This window comes from Oncorhynchus keta, chromosome 21, assembly GCF_023373465.1.
Source record: "Oncorhynchus keta strain PuntledgeMale-10-30-2019 chromosome 21, Oket_V2, whole genome shotgun sequence".
Taxonomy (NCBI): Eukaryota; Metazoa; Chordata; class Actinopteri; order Salmoniformes; family Salmonidae; genus Oncorhynchus; species Oncorhynchus keta.
This window is the reverse complement of record NC_068441.1, coordinates 7,352,317-7,377,961: the sequence shown is the minus strand read 5'-3', so window position 1 is coordinate 7,377,961 and position 25,645 is coordinate 7,352,317. Positions and strand designations below refer to the sequence as shown.

The window sequence follows — 25,645 nt, the reverse complement described above, 5'->3', positions numbered from 1 at the left end:
AGTGCAACGAGAGAGAGGCAGGTCGTTATTGCGTTGGACTAGTTAACTGTAAGGTTGCAAGATTGGGTCCCCCGAGCTGACAAGGTGAAAATCTGTCGTTCTGCCCCTGAACGAGGCAGTTAACCCAGAGGCAGGTCGTGTAAAAAAAATATAAAAAAATCGGCGCCCAAAAATACAGATTTCCGATTGTTATGAAAACCTGAAACCGGCCCTAATTAATCGGCCATTCCGATTAATCGGCCGACCTCTAATTCAGACCCTTTGCTATGAGCCTCAAAAAATTACCTGAGGTGCATCCTGTTTCCATTGAACATCATTGATGTTTCTACAACTTGATTGGACATGATTTAGAAAGGCACACACCAGTCTATATAAAGTCCCACAGTTGACAGTGCATGTCAGAGCAAGAACCAAGCCATGAGGTCGAAGAGCTCCGAGACAGGATTGTGTCCTGGCACAGATCTGGGGAAGGGTGCCAAAACATTTCTGCAGCATTGAAGGTCCCTAACAACACAATGGCCTCATCATTCTTCAATGGAAGAAGTTTGGAACCACCAAGACACTTTTTAGAGCTGGCCGCCCCAGACAAACTGAGCAATTAGGGGAGTAGGGCCTTGGTCAGGGAGGTGACCAAGAAGCCAATGGTAACTCTGACAGAGAGTTGTCCTTCTGGAATGTTCTCTCATCTCTGCAGCACTCCACAAATCAGGCCTTTGTGGTAGTGGCCAGACAGAACCCACTCCTCAGCAAAAGGCATCTGGAGTTTTGTCGAAAGGTACCTAGAGACTCTCCAACCATGAGAAACCAGATTCTCTGGTCTGATGAAACCAAGATTGAACTATTTTGCCTGAATGCCAAGTGTCACGTCTGGAGGAAATCTGACACCATCCCTACGGTGAAGGCATGGTGGTAGCCTCATGTTGTGAGGATGTTTCTCAGGGATTGGGAGACTAGTCTGGACCGAGGGAGAGATGTACAGAGAGAACCTGTCCAGAGCACTAAGGACCTCAACAGGACAACAACCATAAGCACACAGCCAAGGCAACACAGGAGTGGCTTTGGGACAAGTCTCTGAAAGTCCTTGATTGGCCCAGCCAGAGCTCAAACTTGAACCCGATCGAACATCTCTGGAGAAACCTTAAAAACAGCTGTGCAGCGACGCTCACCATCCAACCTGACAGGGCTTCAGAGGAGAATGGGAGAAATTTCCCAAATACAGGTGTGCCAAGCTTGTAGCATTTTTGTATTTAACCTTTTATTTGTCCAGGCTAGTCAGTTAAGAACAAATTCTTATTTACAATGAAGGCCTACACCGGCCAAGCCCAGACAACTCTGGGCAAATTGTGCGCTGCCCTATGGGACTCCCAATCATGGCCTGTTGCGAAACAGCCTGGATTCAAATCAGGGTGTCTGTAGTGACTCCTCAGCACTGAGATGCAGTGCCTTAGACTGCTGCCCCACTCTGGAGCCCTGAGAGAACTCTAGGCTGTAATCGCTGCCAAAGGTGCTTCAACAAGGTATGGAGTAAAGGGTCTGAATACTTATGTAAGTGTTATATTGCAGTAAAAAAAATTAAGCACATTTTAAAACCAGTTTTTGCTTTGTCATGATGGGGTATTGTATTTAGATTGAGGGGGGGGGGACTATTTAATCCATTTTAGAATAAGCCTGTAAAGTAACAAATTGGAAAAAGTTAAGGGGTCTGAATACTTTCCTAATGCACTGTATCTCACGCGATACAAAACATAAATTCAGAACGATATTAATCTATGGTTTTTGTAGAATCACCTGCAACTGGAAAATGACATTTTGAAGAATATATTTTGTTCTCGATTTGGAGAAGAAAAAAAGTATCGTCAAGAACAGGTTAGTTGCATAATTGATGGCGGCGGTTTGTATGCGACTTTCCTGTAATGTACTACTTAAAATCTTTGGTTATATCACATGATCTGGTGTAAAATATGTAGCTACAGTTTTTTCTGTTATCACATGTCTACAAACCAGAGGTTAAGTTTTTTTCTATATATGTGCCATCTCTGCTATATGTCCTGCTAACAAATACAAAAAAAAATCTCAAACTTAGTCCCACAAAGATAGACCAGACTGGGTTTGTCTTAATCATCCATTATTTATAGCTACAATATTTCACTTTTTTGGTGACCTGACCAAATTCACACACAAATGTGAGTTAGGTCTTTAATTCCCATTGAAAGCAATTCTAAGAAGCTGTAGTTCTGTTCTGTGTGCTATTTCATTGCTTCCTGTTCTGAAGTTAAGTTTGAGTCTTTCGATTATGTAAATCCGCTTCAAACAGCTGAATATACAACATTTTTGGTTATGGAACATTTTAATTTCACAGCTGTTTAATGGTACAATGACTGTTTGTTTTGTCACAAACTGAAATGACAAACTATTAGAATTTTAGCAACCAGGAAATGGCGGTGTGATTTCTGCATAGTGCTTCTTTAAATAGCAGCTACAGTGTGCTGTCTGCATGTACATGCAGCCTTGAAGCTGTTCAAGTATTGATATCACTCCACCAGCATTACATTAATGACTTGAGTTAGTCTTTTGTTCTATTTTGACTTGGTTTTTAGAAATGACTGTGCATAAGTCACACATTTGTGTGACTCCTCGAAGTACAGTTTGTTACTGAGCGGTAACAAAAACTTTGCAAATGTGGGTGATTTAAAATATAAATTGTCATTCAATGTGCCATTGAGGTTCTCTCTCCTCCCCCAGTGATGTATAGGTGTTCTTTATTGACCCCGCCAATTTCCCTTTGGGTTCGACATTGTACTATCCTTAAAGCTGTCCACAGTTTGAGTCTTTAGGACACGGATGGTAGTCTGCTATTTGGTTATAACCTAATCTGTTTTGATGGTGGTAAGTGGAGTAAACATCTTTTATTCGATTTTAAGACTTTTTTTGGCACCCCCCCCCCACATCCCGTTAGTTTCACACAACATGCAAGATAGTGAGAAATTCCCATGTAAAAAAAAAAAAAAAATCTGTTTTCAAGGAATTGTATGAACTGTGAATGAGTTGTTTCTGGATGACTGGGTAGTAGAGCGGGAGATATTGTGCGGCATGATGCAGCATTGTTGCGGCTTTGTGTGCTGAACTGTTCTCTGAGCATTTTGGAATGATTCCATCAGTCTGTGCATCAGTGTTCACCTCTTCTATTGAGGGTTTTCAAATCCCTTATCTATGAATATGTATGGACCATGTAGCCTAGACTTTGAACAGTATCGGCCACAACGTTTGTCTGCTTTAAATTGGGCTCCTCTTAGATGCTCTGTCGTTGGTCCTGTGTAATTAAATGTATCCACAAATAATTAAGGATTAGGCTACCCCTTTCAGTTTCAAATTGTAGGCCTAATTTTTTTAAATCTTAAAATAAGCTCCAAGCAGGGATAAATGCACAATCTCAGTTGAGGAAGTAGAGGTTCAGCCTCTGCTTGTTCGGTCTGTCTGTAACCATTTCCATCCAAGGATGTGCAGTATTTTGAGGAGATGAGGCACAATGCGACCACATGCAAGCACTATGGGGTTAAATCTGCTCAACATAAGCGTTCCACAAATGAAAACCAGCACATTGAAAGGGGCTATCCCCCCCCAATTTCCACCTTACTGTTATGGACTGAAAGACTCCATTCCTCAGAAACTAGATTGGCAGGTTTTCTTGTGATCAGGGATGGGAATATCTATACAGTGTGCTGATGGTTTAGGGTAATGCTTCAGATGTACCCTCACAAGGATCATGTTTGAGTCTGCCTGCTGTCTTTTCCGAGCCCTCTGTGGAAGACCTGCATTTTCCCTGGCTTTTGAGATATTGTGCAGCATTGATTGATCCAGCTGTGCTTAACAGTGGTACTACAAACATCTGAATGAAACAAAATTATTATTATTATTTTTTAATCATTGGAGCCTGTTCACTGGCTTATGGTATTAATCTTTATCTACCTGCAAGTACTGTATTTCACAGGTTTTGCATTTCATATAATTGCGGAATCCAGTATTGAATATTGTGCTATTTCTTTTAATAAGCTTAATAGGATAATGACACCATTGTGGAGAGGTGGGTAGGGTCTCCAAACCGACAAAGCCTTTGTAAGAGGCAGTCTCTCACCTTTCACATACGAGCAGCTCATTTCGAATTCATCTGTGGCCCTGTGCCTAGCTCCGTCTCACTGAGAGGCTTTTTAATTTCTCCCCCTGTTGAAGCGATTATTCAAATGGCAGTCCGTGAGACTCAGTAACCCGACGGCTGGTGGTAGCTGAGCCCCAGGCCCGGCAGGCTGAATATACCAGTCCCCTGCTGCCCAGGGATCGGACAGACAGAACTCAGGAGGGAGGCTATCCATTCAGACCAGCCCAAGCAGTCAATGTCAAGATATTAGCAATCATCATCCTATTATATATTACAGGCTGGGCTTTTCTTTTGATTGACTGGTGACTGACCGCAGTAGTGCAAGTATAGTGGGCAGTATGTCTTCAATCCAATTGCAATATTGTGGTGCATTGTCCTTATTGATTGATCAGATCTTTGTTCAAAACCAGGGATTTTTTTTTGCCATTCTTGGGCGGGCTGCCAAACAGTGGGAAAACAATGCTTTCAGTATTAACTTAAACGACTGAAACCACAAAGTATGTAGAAAATATATATATTTTTAAAAATCTTTGAGAACTAACAATCACCAATATAAACGCAAGACGGGGAGAAATGACAATTCCCCCAAAACATTGTTTTGAGCAAATAACACAGCATTAGCCATTCAAAATGCCTATAATTTCAGGGAACTAGCTTTTAAAGCTGCAAAATGGAAAAATGTGTAGAATTGCAAGAAATTCTTCAGCTGCAAAAATGTCTATTGGTGCCATGTAGAAATTATGGGCAACGAATGGTCTATGATTTTATTTAATCTGTAATGTTTGGCAAAAAAATACCTCATACGTGAGACTTCCTGCTGGGTATTGGGTGGGCACATGCATGCTCCTCTGTTCGTTGCTATGATGGCAGGAAACTATTGCAGGCGCCTTCTCTGAAGCAGCTCAGGCCTAAGTGACTCAGAAGGGTTCTTTTGAAATCTCTCCTATGTTCTGCTCTAATCCAGTATGTAGTTTGTGCTCCTGGTTGTGGTGTTGGTGAGATGGGACTAGCTCAGTCTTCATTAGCAACGCTGTGCATCACCAGAATGCAGATGAGCTATGAAGCCATTCATCTCCTGGAAATGCGTCCCTGATTCCAATTTGAATCTTATTTGCAGTTGTGTGAGCCCACTTCTCCATGTTAAAGAAATATCTTTATGTGAGAGATCAGAGGGGGATAATTGCTCTTAAGTGAACCTCATTTAGTGCTGGCCAGAGCAATTACAGTAACTGCAGTTCCAGGCATTTTCGGGGGCCTGCAGCAGCTGTCATTGAACACTCTGAAGCTGGGATATCAAATGGTGAATAGATTGACATTGGCAAAGCATTATGTGGAAATGGAATGTTCAAGGATGGATTTTAATTAGTTTTGCAGGTTTTATGCAGCTGTTTTGCATCTAAGGAAAGTCATAATTAAAAATAACAATTAGAAACGCATTATTTTTTGTAATGATTAAAAATAAATTATTCTCAAGGTGCTGTAAGGTGAAAGAAAGCCAGCACTTCTTTCCCTCAGGCAAAAACCCCCAGGGCTTGTGGGAGATGTTTTATCATTAATGTTATTCAGGAGCCAAAATTTTTTGTTTTGCTCAGCTGGGCGCTTTAATCTATTTTTGCTGTAAATTAATGAATTTTTAAAGAGCCGTTCGCTGGATGTTGGAATGCAGCATTGGTTCAGAGTTTTCAAACAACCCCCCACCTCCTCATGGGATGGAGAGAGCAAGTTTACTGAAGAACTACGCTTGAGTTAATTTTTTGTATTCATCTAGCAATACACTGCCTAACTCAGTCTCCCTCTCTCCAATATGCAAGGCTGAAAATGTGTCTGTAAAATTTGGGAAGAAACTAGTTGTGGACACTGATCAGTGAAAGAAATGTTTTAATTATTCTGCTTGCCCAGAATTATCGAAACAATTCTACACATTTTAACTCAATCTCTTAATGTGTCCATATTGCCATCCGCTAGCTTAGATAAGGGCCTTGTTTGTGTCCTGGTGCCATGTTTTTGGACCAACCTTCCCATGTTGACTATTGATGCTGCTACAGAGGAACCAGCTACCCACACTGTGGCCTGGTGGGTTCGCGCTCGAGAACGTGTGGGTGAGCGAGGACAGAGGGAATCATGAATTCATCTCTTGCAACGTGGGGCTGTTGTGGTTCTCTCAGAATAGGCTGCACGTGGCAGCTGTAAGAAGGCCTAACCACCACAAGAGAAAATGTTCCAGGGAATTGACTACAGGGAAGGTTTGACCATATATAAGTGTAGATTAGAACATCCCATAGTAGGACCTTGCCATCTCTGCCATGTGAGACTAACAGTATGCGTAATGAGTAAGACTGACTGCTAATACCTTGACAGGATTTCATGAGTTCATCATATTGTACTTGGTGTCCTTGAGTTGTCATCGCCTATCGCAGGACTTTTTCTTTTTTCTTCCGATGCTCAGTAGAAGCAATTGATATGCCTATACGATTCACACTCTTAAGAGACTTGTGAGCTGTGTGCTGGCGACGGCTTTTGCTAAGCTTACACAGCTTAAGTAATGAGAATGGAGCTCTCCTCCTGCTATTTAGTATCCATTTTAATTACAGTGGCTAGCTTATTCGCTCTTAGCGAATGCAAATTTCACCTCCAAGTTAAATGGCTTAACTTGCTAAAGATGACCTTTTTTGAGAAGAGTCTTCATCCCAAAACAAAGTTGTAACCAAGTCCTTTTGCTGGAAGCATTGATAACACTGAAATAATACAATGACCTGTGTGTGTGTGTGTGTGTGTGTGTGTGTTTATACTGCCAGCCTCTCTGTTCAGTGAGGAAAAGTAGGGTTGGTTTAATGAAGCCTTTTGCTCTTAATCCTGATTTTAAAAAAATATTAAAAAAAAAAATAATTTTATCTATTTTTTTTTTTTAGGAAAGTCAGGCTAAATGTGTTAGTAGTATGTGGAGACGCTATTCACTGTGACACTCACTGTGACGGTCACTGTCCCAAGTCAGTCCTGTTGGGGTTGAACCAGTCAGGCGACCATTCAACCAGCCTCGTCTCTACGGCTTCAGTCACTGCTCATTCTTCTCCCTCTCATCTTTCTCTCTCAATGCTAATGCAGACCAGACAAATTATCTCCACCTAATTTCTGAGATTTTATCTAGACTTGTGATGTGGTGCAATGCACATGATCTTTAAGAATGATGGCCAAGTTTAGCAGATGGATTATTTGGGGGGGGGGGGCGCTGTGTTAAGTTAATGTCTCAACCTTATGAATTTAAATGGTCTTTTTTACCCTTGTGCCTCAACGTTTTCTGCCTGCTCAGCAGAACGTCTTAAGTCTCCCCCACTATATTGTGCGTTTCTGAAACTCAAATAAATAGCTCTTCACGTAGTTCATGTGCACACAGGTTTCATTTGTGATTCAGAAAATCCCAGAATGAAGCCAAGGGATCTCTGTGGAGTTTGCGGAAACGTCGGTCTGTGGAGCCATAACCGACACAATGAGTGATTTACTCCCCTCCCTCCCCTCTCTCTCTCTGCTAACCCATACCACTACATTCACTCGCTGCTCCTCACTTAGCAAACAACACATCTGTGGAGATTTCTGAAGAATGCATCTTGTTACTCAGATGAGTCATACTTCCTCTGGCCTGTGTGCTTCTCCCTCAGAGTGGATGAATGAGTGGGTGTGCAGTGGGGGGAGGGGAGTGGCAGGATGGCTGCGGTGCCCTGCCACTGTGCCAGTGGCCTATAATGTAATAAGGAAGTGTCAAGGCCACGCCACACTTCATGCAAACGGCGTCGGAGCGTTGTACACGGTCCGTTCCAACATTTTTATTATTTTTAAAAAATGTAGCCACAAAAGAGTAAGTACAACTGCATGTGTGTGTCTGTGAAGGAGCTTGAGGCGAGGCAGATCCATGGTGCAACAGAATGGCCGTCCCCAGGTGGCTGATGTGACGGTCAGCCAGGGTGAGTCATCCCCTGGTAAACTGATGGCCTGGAAGCCCAGCCGCTGACCCTGACAGGGCTATGTTCCACTGGGCCTGGGAGGCAGGCAGGCCCCGGGGCTGGAGAGGATGGAGCCTGCTGCACCTGGTCATGTCTGAAGCAATTGCTGCCTCTATCTCTGGAGGAATTTGGTGTTGTTAGTCTTTTGTCCAGTGCAGGAATTAAGATTCCTTCATCAAAGCGTGCACTTTGTTACGTCTTGTGCAATAGGGCTACACACACACACACACACACACCTGCCAACCTTGACGTCTAGGAAGAATATATTGTTTTATAGTAGGGGAATTCTTAGGCTGTTTCCTTTGCACAATGCACAGACTCCATTGATTTGACGTAGTCATTGTTATATAGGCAATGTCAACTGTATTCAATTGTATTGGTGTATAGTTAAATCACATGGCGTTCACATTAGTGTTGATAACTGTTAGTGTTTGACTGCCATTAGGCCTCACTCGGCTTAGTCCTGTCTTCCCTATACCGGCACTATTTGATCCCTTGCCAGGATCAATAACTCAGTCTGAGTGACCTACTTATGTCTTCTAAGAGTGCCCAAGATACTTGTATTTGCAGGTGAATACGGTGGTTAAATATGTCAATTAAATTGTAGTTAAACCCATTTTAGGATTTAAGCACCCGAAGGCTGTGTCAGCATGGTAGTCACCTCAGAGAATTCCCTTCGTTATCGCAGAGCCACAGAGGCATTCTGCAAACATTTCAGATGTAATATCTCATTAGCAACAAATGATTGAATTTTATATTGGCTCTCCCTCCCTCAAGCCAATTCCAAAAATGTCAGCATCTAACTAATTAGCCTTGTCAAAGTCCGTAATGGTATACTTTCTGTTTGATGTATCCAATTTATCCATGTTGTCACTCAGACGTATGATTCAATCGATATCAAAGGCTTTTAGTTAGTGTAGTGGCACTGGGCATGAAGGGGAAAACCCCTATAGTACCTAGGCCATCTTGGTCTACCCCCATACGTGTGCGTAGACCGTATTAATTGCGGGGGAGAACCGATACAATTGCATAACCCGCTATTATTTTGGGACTATTATAGATATGACTCAAAGTATTGATTTTGTAAAAAACAAAAATGTATATATTTTTGCTTCAGTAGGTAGCATTAGCTAGCGCTAGTTGACTGTACATGCTTCCTATTGTGAATAAATCAAATGTATTTATATAGCCCTTCGTACATCAGCTGATATCTCAAAGTGCTGTACAGACACCCAACCTAAAACCCCAAACAGCAAGCAATGCAGGTGTAGAAGCACGGTGGCTAGGAAAAACTCCCTAGAAAGGCCAGAACCTAAGAAGAAACCTAGAGAGGAACCAGCCTATGAGGGGTGGCCAGTCCTCTTCTGGCTGGGCCGGGTGGAGATTATAACAGAACATGGCCAAGATGTTCAAATGTTCATAAATGACCAGCATGGTCAAATAATAATAATCACAGGCAGAACAGTTGAAACTGGCCAGGTGGCCTGGGGACCGCAAGGAGTCATCATGCCAGGTAGTCCTGAGCCATGGTCCTAGGTCTCAGGTCCTCCGAGAGAGAGAAAGGGAGAATTAGAGAGAGCATACTTAAATTCACCCAGAACACCGGATAAGACAGGAGAAGTACTCCAGAATAGGTTAAGTTAGTTGAATTCCATTTAGTTCTGTTATTTTTTTTTATTCATGTAAAAAAAAAATATATTTGAAATAGAAAACTGGATTATTTTGTTATCGAACTGACCTCAAAGCACTAATCACTCAGACCTACCTGCACCAAAACTATTTTTCATCCTCTAGCTTATCAATCTTTTTAGCCCACGTTTTCGGCACATTTCCCCTGACTTGACACTTTTCTCATGCTTTCTCTCGTATCTCTACAGCATATATGTGTATATATATATATATATATTTATTTTGGTGAGCATTATGTTTGCAACATCAACTCGATATAAAATCGCAGTATTGAATCGCAAGACGTATAGAATGAGGACAATTGTAATATACATATCGTATCGGCACCGAAGTCTTGTGGTAATATCGTATCGTGAGGTCCTTGGCAATTCCCAGCCTTTCTAGACCCGAAGAACCGATTCTACATTAATTATGTTTAAAAGGGACAGGACCATAAAGCTTGGTGATCACTGAAAATGAAGCACGGGGAAGATCAATGCTTATGAGAGCGGTCTGATATGAGCTGGCTTTAATTGGAAAACGGTGCTGTTTTCCTATGAGGACAGCATCTCAAACTAATCTCTAATTGCAGTTTTTCGGCGTGTTACCTCATTGAAGCAGAAACAAGCTGTGCTGTTGAATGCGGCGTCTTGGCTGCTCATTCCCTTGTACAAGGCTTTGCTGCTTTGAAATGTCAGTTTGACACGATCGGCCCAGCTCAGTATGACCTCCCTGGACCCGGCATGGCCGCTCCAGGGGGTGTGTTCACACATTTTTCTTAGGTTTCCTCTAATACTGTGATGCCTTCCCTTCTGGTTTCTCTCCCCCCATTTAAGATGCAGGAGGCAGAGAGTCTGTTCGGTAGGGGGGGTGAGGGAAAGACTGTGCGCATTGGGACCTTAATTACTTAATGGGCGCTGTAGAAACCGAGCGCACAAGTTCTGTAGCTCACAGAATGTCTAGCTGCAGAGTGTCAAAGTTAATGTTCTGACAAAAGTGATCATGATTGAGGATGAAGAAATGAGTAGTGCCTCTTTGGCTAATACTGATTTACTACTGGGTGGAGAGGTTCAAGACTCGTAATCCCCATAGTGCTCTCGTCACATTATCCCTCCTCAGAAATGACTGGCTTTGAAACCCCCTTGCCTGCCTCGTTCTTTTGACTTTCATGTTGTCCTATAAACTTCACATTTTTAAGGGTTCATAGCAAGCAGACACTGTTTATTTGGTTAGCGTTAGCCTATTTGTTTTCTACTCTTGCTGTTTTGTAGCCCTACTTACCATGCTAACTTGGCAACCAAGGCAAAAAGTTGCAAATGCACTTTTTCGAACCCAACTCTACGTTTTATTTACACTGCTCAAAAAAATAAAGGAACACTAAAATAAAACATCCTAGATTTGAATTAATTAAATATTCTTATTAAATACTTTTTTCTTTACATAGTTGAATGTGCTGACAACAAAATCACACAAATTATCAATAAATCAAATTTATCAACCCATGGAGGTCTAGATTTGGAGTCACACTTAAAATTAAAGTGGAAAACCACACTACAGGCTGATCCATCTTTGATGTAATGTCCTTAAAACAAGTCAAAATGAGGCGTAGTGTGTGTGTGTGTGTGTGTGTGTGTGTGGCCTCCACGTGCCTGTATGACCTCCCAACAATGCCTGGGCATGCTCCTGGTGAGGTGGCGGATGGTCTCCTGAGGGATCTCCTCCCAGACCTGGACTAAAGCATCCGCCAACTCCTGGACAGTCTGTGGTGCAACGTGGCGTTGGTGGATGGAGCGAGACATGATGTGCTTAATTGGATTCAGGTCTGGGGAACGGGCGGGCCAGTCCATAGCATCAATGCCTTCCTCTTGCAGGAACTACTGACACACTCCAGCCACATGAGGTCTAGCATTGTCATGCATTAGGAGGAACCCAGGGCCAACCGCACCAGCATATTGTCTCACAAGGGGTCTGAGGATCTCATCTCTGTACCTAAGGGCTGTGCGGCCCCCCCAAAGAAATGCCACCCCACACCATGACTGACCCACCGCCAAACCGGTCATGCTGAAGGATGTTGCAGGCAGCAGAGCGTTCTCATTTACATTACATTTTACATTTAAGTCATTTAGCAGACGCTCTTATCCAGAGCGACTTACAAATTGGTGCATTCACCTTATGACATCCAGTGGAACAGCCACTTTACAATAGTGCATCTAAATCTTTTAAGGGGGGGGGGGCTGAGAAGGATTACTTTATCCTATCCTAGGTATTCCTTAAAGAGGTGGGGTTTCAGGTGTCATTGGAAGGTGGTGATTGACTCCGCTGTCCCGGCGTCGTGAGGGAGTTTGTTCCAACATTGGGGGGCCAGAGCAGCGAACAGTTTTGACTGGGCTGAGCGGGAACTGTACTTCCTCAGTGGTAGGGAGGCGAGCAGGCCAGAGGTGGATGAACGCAGTGCCCTTGTTTGGGTGTAGGGCCTGATCAGAGCCTGGAGGTACTGAGGTGCCATTCCCCTCACAGCTCCGTAAGCAAGCACCATGGTCTTGTAGCGGATGCGAGCTTCAACTGGAAGCCAGTGGAGAGAGCGGAGGAGCGGGGTGACGTGAGAGAACTTGGGAAGGTTGAACACCAGACGGGCTGCGGCGTTCTGGATGAGTTGTAGGGGTTTAATGGCACAGGCAGGGAGCCCAGCCAACAGCGAGTTGCAGTAATCCAGACGGGAGATGACAAGTGCCTGGATTAGGACCTGCGCCGCTTCCTGTGTGAGGCAGGGTCGTACTCTGCGGATGTTGTAGAGCATGAACCTACAGGAACGGGCCACCGTCTTGATGTTAGTTGAGAACGACAGGGTGTTGTCCAGGATCACGCCAAGGTTCTTAGCGCTCTGGGAGGAGGACACAGCGTCTCCAGACTCTCACGTCTGTCACGTGCTCAGTGTGAACCTGCTTTCATCTGTGAAGAGCACAGGGCGGCTGTGGCGACTTTGCCAATCTTGGTGTTCTTTGGCAAATGCCAAACGTCCTGCACGGTGTTGGGCTGTAAGCACAACCCCCACCTGTGGACGTCGGGCCCTCATACCACCCTCATGGAATCTGTTTCTGACCGTTTGAGCAGACACATGCACATTTGTGGCCTGCTGGAGGTCATTTTGCAGGGCTCTGGCAGTGCTCCTCCTTGTACAAAGGTGAAGGTAGCAGTCCTGCTTCTGGGTTGTTGCCCTCCTACGGACTCCTCGGTCCTTCTGTAGCTCAGTTGGTAGAGCATGGCGCTTGTAACGCCAGGGTAGTGGGTTCGATTCCCGGGACCACCCATACATAGAATATATGCACACATGACTGTAAGTCGCTTTGGATAAAAGTGTCTGCTAAATGGCATATATTATTATATTATTACTGGCCTGTCTCCTGGTAGCGCCTCCATGCTCTGGACACTACGCTGACAGACAAAGCAAACCTTCTTGCCACAGCTCGCATTGATGTTCCAACCTGGATGAGCTGCACTACCTGAGCCACTTGTGTGGGTTGTAGACTCCGTCTCATGCTACCACTAGAGTGAAAGCACCGCCAGCATTCAAAAGTGACCAAAACATCAGCCAGGAAGCATAGGAACTGAGAAGTGGTCTGTGGTCCCCACCTGCAGAACCACTCCCTTTATTGGGGGTGTCTTGCTAATTGCCTATAATTTCCACCTGTTGAAGTGGACAGTTTGATTTCACAGGAGTGTGATTGACTTGGAGTTACATTGTGTTGTTTGTGTTCCCTTTGTTTTTTTTGAGCAGTGTATTTCAAAACTCAAGAATAATTGAATATTAATCCCCAAAAAATGTGATACACGCCACTGTAGTGCTAACAAATGTTTAGAAATTCACACAGTCATGAGAGCCAGGAATTGTATTCAGTTGGAGTCTACATGCAGAATACATTCAGTATGATTGTGGGTGTGTGTGCGTTTGTGTGTGTGGCTATTCGATAAGTGTTTGGGTCTGTAAGTTGCATGATCTTGGAACTGTTTATATGTTGAAGCTCCTGTGGACAGGCTCTGTAGGTCAGCAGTCTGCTCTGCTGCACTACAGCTCCTCTGAACCAGTGAGTCATGTTGCATACCACATGACTCACCACTTTCGCCAAGTGAGTCATCTCTAACAAAAGCGCCTCATATGGAGGAGGCTGAGGGGGAACCAGGAACCTCTTTCGGAGAAATATTTTTAAATTTTTTATAAAATTGCAGTAAATGGTCATATGATACATTTCTTCATGCTGTCCGCTATCAGCTTCTCCGAATCTGTCTCGTCATTAGCCTAGTTTGTGAGCGTACACGTGTGTTCTGTTTTCTGATAACCATGAATTGGTGAGGATTGTATAGCATAGTGGTGTTCAACGCAATTTGTCGTCATTGTCCTATCCTTTGCAAGAATTCTCTTATTCCCAGCCATCTTGGCAGAGAACTTAAAGCAGCATAGTGTTGTGCATGTAATCTGTTTTTGAATTGTAAAAAAATAAATAATGTATTCACGTGCTTGTTATCTGACAGACATGTCCTCCATGGCTGTTTCACAATACCCCCCCACAGAATTTTATTTGAATTCCAAGGCCTTCTACTCTTTGGCTTTCCTTGTGTTTTAATAATCCTGCTATATCAATTGAAGTCTTAGTCAATTTTGTTGTAGAATTCATAGTGTATCTTTTGCTGTGGCTCTAAAGTATAATTCCTTTCTCGCTCACTGTTAAACAGAAGCCATGCAGAAGACCCGGGAGAGAAATGGGGAGTTTTATTAACCTATACAGCTGTTTGTCCTTGGCCAACGCATGCTTTCTCATGCTTAGGCTATAATAAAACCATAATGACAGGCATAGAGGCTGAGATGCACAAATAAGAAGTGATCGTTGTCTTGGGCATGTGATCTCTGAGGCAATGGAGACTGGTTTGGAGCTCTCGTATTGCGGCGGTCTCTCACCCTCTGAGCTGAACAGTTCTGATTGCTGAAGCGCGCGCAGTGTCTCCTGCAGGATATAGGGTTGACATTGTTTCCGTGGATTTTCGGTGTATGGCTGTTACTCATTGTGAATATTATGTATTGTACAATGGCGGTGTGTACCCCCTTAGACGTATTAGTAATCCTATTTCTATGGTGTTGTGTGCATGGCCCCTTTTTAAGGGGAGCCTGTGTCTGCTGGCTGGCTGTTTCTGGGGCCCCTAAGTGAAGGTGTCTCTGTCAGATGAGTGACGCTCGGCAGAGGCAGCAACTGGGACTTGTGTTTCATCTCCTCATACAGCTCTGGAGCAGACATGCAAATCCGCTTTTAATGAGCGCAGCCTGTGGTGTGTGTGTGTGTGTAGGGGGATGGGGATATGCTCAGGAATTTTAAAGTGGGGTAAAAGGAAGGTAAGGTGAGCAACCGACAGCAGCGTGCCAGAGCAGAATGGGAGAAAAAAGGCTTTGTAATCTGTGAGGGAGGTTGAGGGGTATGTCAGATGTGATAGGAAGTCTCCTCTCTCGACTCAAACATTCATTAGCCCCTCTGATATCTGACGTGGCTCCCTCTCTTTGGTGCTAAAACACTCTGGGGTGAAGCTGCAAAGGGTTTTTTGGTGATTACATTTCCAACCAGCATCAACAATAATGCACATTTCTTCACGCAGAGAATTACTGTGAGGGCTTTGAAAGTTTATTTTTTATTTTTTCTTCGTCTGGATTTTTTTTTTTAGAATCCCCCCTGTATGTGTCTGCAGTACATTCAGGTTTTCCAAGCCATTACATGGCAGGGACATAACAGCTTTAAGTCTTGCTGTGGACTTTGCTACAAAGCGTGCAGGGTACTTTTACCTGATCTTTGGAAAGTGATAATCCATCAGCGGTGCCTGTCATGTGACGTCTGGATGTTCGGTCATGACATGTAGCTCTCTGGAGCCGTGATGCAGATGAGCTTTGCACTGTCTGTAAAGATCCTGGATCAATGTACGATTTATCGCCTTCAGCTGTTGTCACATAATGTTAATACACTGAGGACTTAAGACTGTTTTTTTTTTTTTTTTGCAAATCGATTGGCGGTGAACAACATCAGCTGCCACTGACTTGATGGGAATTTCCCTGGAGGTCCTTATAGCCCTGCGAAATGGCTGCGCTCACTAGGCGGTTTCTATAAAATACTAGACCAATTTGTACAATCTCCACAGTAGTGCACTTAGACAACCCAGAGACTTATCGCTCTATAAATAATGTCATAAAATATTGGATAAATGATATATGGTGGCTATGATGACAACACTCAGTGTAGTCCACTGCTTTATGCGCCTCCCAGATGTTTCTAACCACACGTCTACAAACGGCCTTGACGCAGCTGTTTCATGGGAGGAGCAGAGGGCGTTCCACACCAGTCTGTCCCACGAGTACAGTTCGCTGGTGACCAGATTCAGGAATTGTCAAGCAGCCCCCAATGCCTTCCTCCCCTCATAAAGTGCAAGTTCCATAGCAGAAGCATGCTTCTCCTCACTGCCTGCATGGGCTTCTGCCTTCTCTCTGACAACACCAGTTTCAGATTACCACCTGGCTATGGCTGTGTCCTAACACTGGAGGGAGTTCCTCTGTCTGTCTTGACAGCCAGGCTACCGTAACGTTGAGTCATGTCACTGGACACAACACTGTGGTGCTGTTCTCCTGAAGCTGCTGCCATGTGGGAGTGGTGGCTGGTGGCTTTGTTGCCTTGCAGCTTCAATGTAAGTAAACAAGTTCAGCAACCCTGGTCTGTGCAGGAGACTTGATTGTCTGCAACACTGTATTGTTCAGTTTGTATTATTATTATTTAAAATAAAATAAACATTTCCAACTGTGTGTACTGGTCAGCAGGTGGAGTGATCTCTCGGATCAGATCTGTGATCAGTGACGTGTCGGCAGTGGCTCTGCCAGGCAGTATGAGTTCAGTCCCCACGATGATTTCACAGTCTGATACTGCGGCACAGCGGCTGTTCGGACAGCGTGTCTGAAATTTCCATCGCTTCATTTGAACATCGTGCACTTGGCTTTGGGAGATGATTTTTGCTTACTTTGAGCTTTTTAAAATCTAAATCGTATACCTGGTCTCATGATAAATCCTCTGGGTTAGTGATGCCCTATTGTGCTGTTTGATGAGCAATGCCATGTTGATTCCCTTTTGCCTGGAGGTATTTGAACAGCAAAGGCCTAGAACAACAATGACTCGTACAGTTACCTTCTCTCCTCTCCTCCTCCACACCCAGGTAAACAGTGTGGTCTCTTGGAAACCAAACGCGTTGACGCAACCTGGAACAGGGTGTGTGGGAGGGATGATGTTGACAGGTGGCGATGCTGAATGCCTGTCTGGATGCCTGTTTCTCTCCGACTCTCAGTCACTCACATGGCCTAAAGCTTCCAGGAAGCTGCCTTCTGAAGTGGCTCAGTCTCAGCCAGGTAGAGGGCAGGAAGCCGTGCTACTCCAGCTAGTCTTGTTATAGACTCCATCCGCTCAAGTCCTACTGTTCTCTCTGCTGCCGCACGGCAAGGGGTACGGATGCACCGAGTCTGGAACCAAGCCACCCGACTGACTGCTAAATAGTTAGTGCATAAAGGGTTAATGCAGATTAAGTCTTTTGACTCCTCACACATGCTGCTGTTAATGTTTATCTAACCTGTTGCCTAGTCACTTTGTCCCTGCCTTTTTAATGTTCATATCTTCCTCAATTACCTCATACCCCTGCACATCGGGCTCCCGAGTGGCGCAGCGTTCTAAGGCACTGCATCTCAGTGCAAGAGGCGTCACTATAGTACCTGGTTCGAATCCAGGCTGTATCACATCCGGCTGTGATTGGGAGTCCCATAGGGTGCTGCACAATTGGCCCAGCATTGTCGGGGTTTGGCCAGTGTAGGCTGTCATTTGTAAATAGGAATTTGTTCTTAACTGACTTGCCTAGTTAAATAAACAATAAAAACATGGATTCGGTACTGGTACCCGTGTGTGTGTGTATAGCTAAGTTATTGTTAGTCATTGTGTATTTATTCCTTGTTAATATTTTTTTCTCTTTTTCCCTTTCTCTGCATTGTTGGGAAGGGCCCATAAGTTTCCATTTCACAGTTCATCTACACCTGTTGTTTACAAAGCACGTGACCAATCGAATTTGATTTGATTTGGAAGTCTTCCAGAGAATGCCTGAGGAGTTTCTAACCAGGTTTGACCATGGCTGAGTCCCGGTGACTGACTCGTGGTGTCCCTGGTCCATTCCACAGCAGATTGTGGTTTCTCCACTCTCTGTCAACTCTTTGATTTTACTAGGGCTAACGGAACACACAGCAGCAGTCTCACTCTCGAATGGAATGGGATCGCTCTCCAGAAAGAATGTAGAGCTCTGTAATGGATGATTTGTTTCTCCTGGCAGTGAATATGGGCCACCGATGGACTGTCTGTGCTGGCTGTGACCCAGTGATGGGGGGGGTCACTCACAGATCTAGTGATGGCATGCTGTCCCCCTCACGCGCACTTCCGCAGAACGCTCCGACGTCACATCAAGCAGCCCTCTGCAAAGATTGCCTCCTCAGCCTGCCTGCCCTGCGCCAAATGGCTACGCTGTCTGAGCAGAGGCTAAGCTGACGCTCCAACAAAAGATGAAACTATTGACCTGTGACTTAATCCTCTAATCTCCGCTGCTATTGTGCAACCACAAATGCATAGGCATTATCGTTCCAGGGAAAGGGCACGGTTTTATGACTGGTGGCCCAGCCAGCCCCTTTGCAATGTGCATGGTCACTCTAGCATAAGCTTTATCTTAGTCAATTACTGTCTGGAAGGCTGCAGTCTGTTCCATACTATTTTTGTTGTGTGTTTGTGTTTATCTGTTTGTGGGCTGTGCTGCATGCGTTTTTCCACTGGCTACTGGGCGGCGTTATCTCATGCAGGGCAGAGGGTACAGTGACGCTTTATTGAACAGTTAATTTTTTTATTTTTAAAGAGGGTGGGGAGGGAGGTGCAGTAAAACGTTGAAATGGAACTCAGAGAGTCAAAGAGCAGCTCTTCAACAGCATCCAGTTCCGTCAGGCAGTGAACTCTTTTAATAAGCTGTTCATTATTTCTGAGAGAGTGGATATTGATTAAAAAGCAAAGCGTTTTTAATTTTTAAACTCAAATGTTAATGCCATCCCAGGTGAAGACAATTTTTCGGCTTACGTGACGAGAACCTCTAACAACTGAACCGAAGTGCCTTATTCTCCCAATTTAGAATGGCGTTGTATTTATATTTGAAGCACTAAATAGGCCTGACGAGTGTTGTAACTATATGTTGTGCTAGTATCACTCTCCGTCTTTGCACAACCTCGTGTGCTGCCTAGCCTGAACCCTGTCTCCATTTTGAAACTCAGGACATTATTCCAGCTCCTGTGATGTGATTTCTGAGCGTTCTCTGCCCACCCAGGTAATTCCTTCGACTCACGCTTTGGCAACTTCAGCTTCTTCTCGTTATTTAACACGTTTCAGTTGCCGCGAAGAAGAGCGCTTGTGCACAGTTATTTGTGAAGGCGATGATATGGGATTTACAAATGCACAACGTGGTGCTGGAACTCCATGTCAAGACGAAGCGGCTTATTCCGGCAGAGTCCATGCGTTTTTTTTTAATTGCAGGAGAACTTCCTGATTGTGAGTTTGCTGTATCTCTACTGATGTGACACTGGAGCCAATCATATCTGGTCCAGAGGCAGTGCCAGCACCTCCCTCCTTACCCCAGTGCCTGGAATTTAATTGTGGCCTATAGGATGGGATCTGGGGAATGCTGATGAGGGGAAAGGCTCAAGAATGCCACCAAAACAGTCCTCCTGCCAGTCCCTTAAGTGGTCTATTTGGGATTCAGCAGCAGCCCCTCTCTGTCCTGTCTTTCTCTGTGTCCTGTCTGTCTCTCGGTCTCCCGCTCCGGCTGCCAGGCTGGCGTGGAGTCGAGCTCCCCGGGGGAGAGTGGTAATGCAGGCCCTCAGGCTCGGGGACCAGGGTAATTGGGTTTGCATGGTCGGTGTCAGGGCACCCCCACCGCTCCCTACACAAAGGCCACCTCCCAGCCAAGCTGTTAGGGACAGAAACACAAACCCCTCCTGATCACTGGTGTAATTCATTGGAAAGGCTTATTGAATTACTGGAATGCTGTATGTGCTTTTTTTTGTGTCTGTGAGGACCTGCTGCAGATTGCACAATGAGCTTGAGGGCCTTGTGTTTGCCTGCCTGCGTGCGCAGCTCTCTCCAAGCCCAGGCTCCGAACACTACCGTGAATAACGGCAGACTGCTAATTTCTAATATCCCCAAACGGCGTAATTACTGCAGCTTCCATTCAGAATCTTTTTTTCTCTTGTTTTCAAGTACCCAGGGGGTCGTGTTAGCTTTCCTTACGTCTGCTGTTTCAAAACAGACCGTCCAGAAATCTGCGTCTTTAAACTCCGTTTCAACTGCGTTTTTATATGATTTTTTTGTTTTGTTTCTTCAATAGTGATCAGGGGCGTACAGCTATAGTTTACATTCTCAGACACTACGTTAGCACAATGCACGGCCATCCTATGTCTGTTTATCATGGAGCGAATGCAGCCGGCTACATTTTCCGAATCTTGAGCTCGCATTTTACCGGAGAAAAGTAGGCTACAAGAGGATAAATACCAGAGAAAAGTAGCTCCACATCAGTCAGAGCGCTGTCTGCTGATAGAATGCCAGTTCCTGAATTCCCATTCAAGTGCAGAAGTGCAACTGAAGCTTAAAATGAGTCTGATTCAGAGCAGAGATAACAATAATCATTTTACATCTGTTTACAATATGCAGCAAGGTATTTCTTACGCCTGAGAAATCACAATCGGCGTTAACGCGACCCCTGGTGTCTGTTTGACCAGGTCTTGATGTGGGGGGAATCAGTCTGTCCACTGTAACCTCATGACAGCCTTGAGGCTGGAGCTGCATGGCTGGGCCTCATCCAACTCCGACTGTATTGGCTGGCCTGGTGTCAGCTGCCTGCTACGGCTTATGTAGACAGACATGCACATCCATGCGGCCTATTATACTCTGGTTGGTTTGATGCTGAGTGCTTCGAGCACCCCCACTAGTATGTTTTTGCTCAGTGCAACAAGAGCCAAGTTGTTCATGTCAACGTGGCATGAAAAGGGCAAGCGGGCAAAGACGAGTCTCTTCCGACCTGGATATGTGTAGTGTTTTTTTTAAAAAGCTTTTGTCCTGAATTGAAATGATCACCTCACCTCTGTTTTGGTAAGAAGCTGAGGGGTGGGAGAAAAGCAACCGCTCTCAAATTCATTCAGCGCTGTGGCTGCGAAGACTGGCCATCCATGATATTAACGTTTTACCCGTGTTTTGAGGTTAGTGTTTGTTTACATTTACTTTGTTCACAAACATTGGAGTAAATTTTGCTTGGTCATGAGGTATTTACAAGTTATATTCTTTTAAGAATCAATGGGTACATATAAATCCAAAAATTTCAACAACTAAGGCTTCAAACTGCCTCACACACACAGCATGGTGGCAATCTCCACTGATTGGCATAATAGTTATGGAGTATGGTGTTAAGTCACTGGCGAGGTGGGAGCAGGTGAATCGAGAGAACCCACTTCCCCTACAGTATACCATAGACTGCTTCACATAACCACCAAACCCAACCAATTAAATAGACCGGTTCCCAACACTGAAACAGAACTCCAAATGCACAGTTAGCAGCTATCTGCAAACACAGGCCCTGTCTCTGAGCCCAGCTTGGCTGCGGGCTACAATAAGCTGAACAATGTGCTCAGCAGTTTGAGCAGTGAAGCGATAATTGACACATCCTAAAAAATGCAAGTAAGGATTGGGTTATTAATGCTCCCTCTCTTCCTGGCGGTGGTTTCAACGGCACCATTAAGCCTTTAATTGAGAAGGAAGATTGAAATTAAAAGTCGTTGCCTTGGCACTGCCATTACCTACTTGATTTTTTTTAATGAAGATGAAACCCCCTTGGGGGTGTACACACGACACGATTACAAACGTGAGCATTCCAATCACAATGGCCAGCCGTGTTCTTCCAAAAATAACTCTTCCAATAAGCCGTTTGCTTCCAGGACTGGGGAAAAAGTGAGGAATCTCCCTTTTGAGTGACAGACAGGTGAGCGGGGTTCTAAGAAAACAAGGGCTTTTCAAGCAGTGGAATAAGGCTGTTGATATAGAAGGTATGGCCTGGGTTTCGGTCGAGAGTGAAGATGATACCAAAAGCTTGTTACCAGGTTACATCACTGTGAGTTGTGTGCCAGATCTTCAGGCGTAGCAGAGGGGGACTCGCTGAGCCATTCCCATCTCTTTCGCCAAGTTACATTACACCTTTTTTTTATATTTTTTTTTAGTCATTTAACAGACTCTCTTATCCCGCGTGACTTACAGGTGCAATTAGGGTTAAGTGCCTTGCTCAAGGGCACATCAACAGATGTTTCACCTAGTCTGCTCTTCTTCGGTTACTGGCTAGGTGCTGTTAACCGCTAGGCTACCTGCCATCCCTCCCACTACAGGAAGATATCTCTTATAACCGCAAGCTTTTCTCTTTCTCGTCTTAGTTTCTCTGTACTCTCTCTCTCTCCAACATGCTCAGGGGCAGCATTTAATCACCGGTGGTGTAAATATTTACTGTTGAGTTTTAGACTACCGGTGACTGTGTTGGGTCTTAAGGAGATGTGCAGCACTATCATGGCCATGGGTCTTGTGTAGCCAGGCAGACATATGCTGTGCTGAGGTGTTAAGTGTGATCGATGAATGGGGGGGGGGAAATTCATTGCCGATAAGTGCATTAGAAGGAACACTGGTCTGGTACCTATCAAGAGTTTTGCGTCTGGAAGTGTGACTGAGAATGTGGAGTCTGGATATCCCTTTCTCCGGGATAGGGAACGATTCAGGTTTCTGGATATCTACAGGTTTCTATAGCTAGGTAAAGAGAACGTGGTAAGCATTAGGTACTAGGAAATGTAGCCTATATGGAACTATATAAGCAGGTACTGAAACGACAGCTTGCCAAGTGTAAGGCTATGCAGCAGACAGTGGGAAGGGGTGAGTTTCAAACCCAATTCTTTCCTCCATCTCAAGACCGTGAAGGTGTCATCTACTGTGACTGTATGGTGAGGACTGCAGGCTCCATCATTAGTCACCCTGTTGCCTCAGAGGATGACGCCTACAGACAAAAGGGTTTGGCACTACGCAATGGCTGCACTGTGTTTGAGCCACATCAGACTTATTGACAGTGAGGCATGACTGAATCACTGTCGGTGCTCTGCGTAATAAAAAGGTAGGGAACTTGTTGGATTAAGATATTTCAATACCAAATCTGCCATTAATCTGAGGGGGATAAAACCCTTCAAGCGCCACTGAATAGAAACGAATTTGACGAGGCGTTTATTCCTCTGTTGTAAAACGCGCCCCAGAGCACCACACTCAAAACAAATTACAGTTGAGGAAAAACCCTGGTTTGTGAAAGCGACAGTGACAGACTCAGCCGGATCAAAGCGGTTCCATGTGTGGAGTGGTAATCTCCTCCCTGGGTCTCTTTAAGTGTCGGGGCCTGAACTTTCTGGCCTCTGGATGGTCCTGCCCTTGGCTGCCTCTCACAGAGCCTTGGCCTGATGAAGGCAGAGGCGCTGCTGCCGCTCTTCATCATTCCTGCCCCAGCCAGGGTTCGCCAATGTAAGACGATCGGCCCTGCAGATTCTGAAACATCTGAATCATTAGCATAGGGTCAAATGGCGTTCGCCTAAGTGTTGCGGGTGGAGCCACTCATCAACCTGCCGTCAACTTGCTGGCCTCATGGCAAGCTAACGGGGTCTGGCTGCATCCTAGCCCTGCTTAATCATCCTATTGTAAGGATGCAGCGGATCACTGCTGCTGAGCCACAGGTTAGAACCAGCTACAGACACACTGAGTGAGAGCTGCAGGGGAAAGTCTGCTAGTTGTATTTCAGGGTATTGTGGCTTGTGTTACAATGTAATTGGTGGTAGAACAATTAGAGATTCGTATTTTCAATGGTACATAAAGATAATGAGAATAGTGTGTTTTAATTTGATCTTGGAGAGGGTTGGTTACCCTGCTATCTCTTTTAAAGTGGAAAATGACTCATTAGCAGGGCGTGACTCACTTTTTTCATTTCAATTAAAAGGGGTGCCTCCAGAGCCACTGTGGCATTTGGTCGTTTCAGGTAATAAAGCAGCAGTGAGCTTGCATAAAGTGCTGCTGCTACGTCTCCTCTCACAGATCAGGGTCTTAGTTACTACTAGGCTGAGGCTCCAGTCAGTGACTTGCTGCAGTGTATAGCCTTGTCTCTGTGAAGGGCATTCCTGCTGCTCCTCAAACCCTCCGAGGTCTGGGAGGTATTTATTACAGCAGGGTGGGCGTGTGAGCAACACACACACACACACACACACACACACACAGTGGAGATTCCTCTCTTTCTCCTGCGGGGCTTTCTCCCCCACCATAGTGCAGTGTCAGTCCTTTACAGGGGGCTTGTATTGCATGGCTGCCTGCCTTCACCTAGCTATGCCTGCAACTTTAGGCCCCTCTTCTGCTGCTATTTTAAGCCAGAGAGGGCATCGAGCCCAGCGAGAGGGGTTGTTTGTGTGCAAATCAAGGCGGATACAAAGGGCCGAGCATAGGCTAGGACGGCTGGCATGATGACACAGGGCTGGTTGTTTACGGCAGAGGCTCCGCCTGGGGGAGGAGGGTTTACTAGCCTGCAGTCAGAATTCCTCCTAAGCCATTCCCCCATTTGGCTGGCAGTTGTGAAAACAATTCTCCCTCTAGTATTTAACTCCGCGTCAGCTCTATGGGCAGCAGGGAGAGTGAATGTGCTAACTTGCAGGGGTGGTGGGATATCTTTTTATTTTAACAGGTAAGTTGACTGAACACATTCTCATTTACAGCAACGGCCTGGGGAATAGTTACAGGGAAGAGGGATGAATGAGCCAATTTTAAACTAGGCATCATAAGGTGACCATGATGGTATGAAGGCCAGATTGGGAATTTAGCCAGGACACTGGGGTTAACACCCCTACTCTTACGATAAGTGCCATTGAATCTTTAGCGACCACAGAGAGTCAGGACAGACGTTTAACGCCCCATCCGAAAGATGGCACCCTACACAGGGGCAATGTCCCCAATCACTGCCCTGGGGCATTGTCTTTTTTTTTTTTTAAGACCAGAAGAAAGGGTGCCTCCTCCTGGCCCTCCACCTCTACTTCCAGCAGCATCTTTTTTTTATTTTACCTTTATTTTATTTTTATTTAACTAGGCAAGTCAGTTAAGAAAAAATGATTAGTTTCAATGACGGCCTAGGAACAGTGGGTTAACTCCCTGTTCAGGGGCAGAACGACAGATTTTGTACCTTGTCAGCTCGGGGATTTGAACTTGCAACCTTTCGGTTACTAGCCCAATGCTCTAACCACTAGGCTACCCTGCCGCCCCATCTGGTCTCCCATCCAGGGACTGACAAGGACCAATCCTGCTTGGCTTCAGAAGCAAGCCAGTGGGATGCTGCTGGCTCCTGGACTTGAGTTCCTGTGTGCTGGATTGGGATTATGGAGTGTGTCAGACAGCCTTGTGTTGTATTGTGAACCATCTCTGTAACAAAATATGTGGCACAGCGTTGACTACCAGTATGTGGATTTAAGGCCAGGCTGAGTCAATCAAACCTACCTGTTTTTCTAGTATCCTGTAAAAGGGGAAGCATCCATATGTTTTGAAAGTACCTAAAACCAATCAGACATTTACCTTTTTACTACAGGGAATATGATGCTAATTTAATGCAGTATGTCTAGCTAGCTGCCAGACATGGTCCTTTTTTTAATGCT

General features: G+C 45.0%; 1 protein-coding gene across 2 annotated transcripts in view; it reads left to right on the top strand.

Moving 5' to 3' along the window:
* LOC118400031 (forkhead box protein J3-like) overlaps positions 1-25,645 on the top strand; it is an 87,845-nt gene that overhangs the window by 3,978 nt on the left and 58,222 nt on the right. The gene's annotated exons all lie outside the window — the stretch shown is intronic.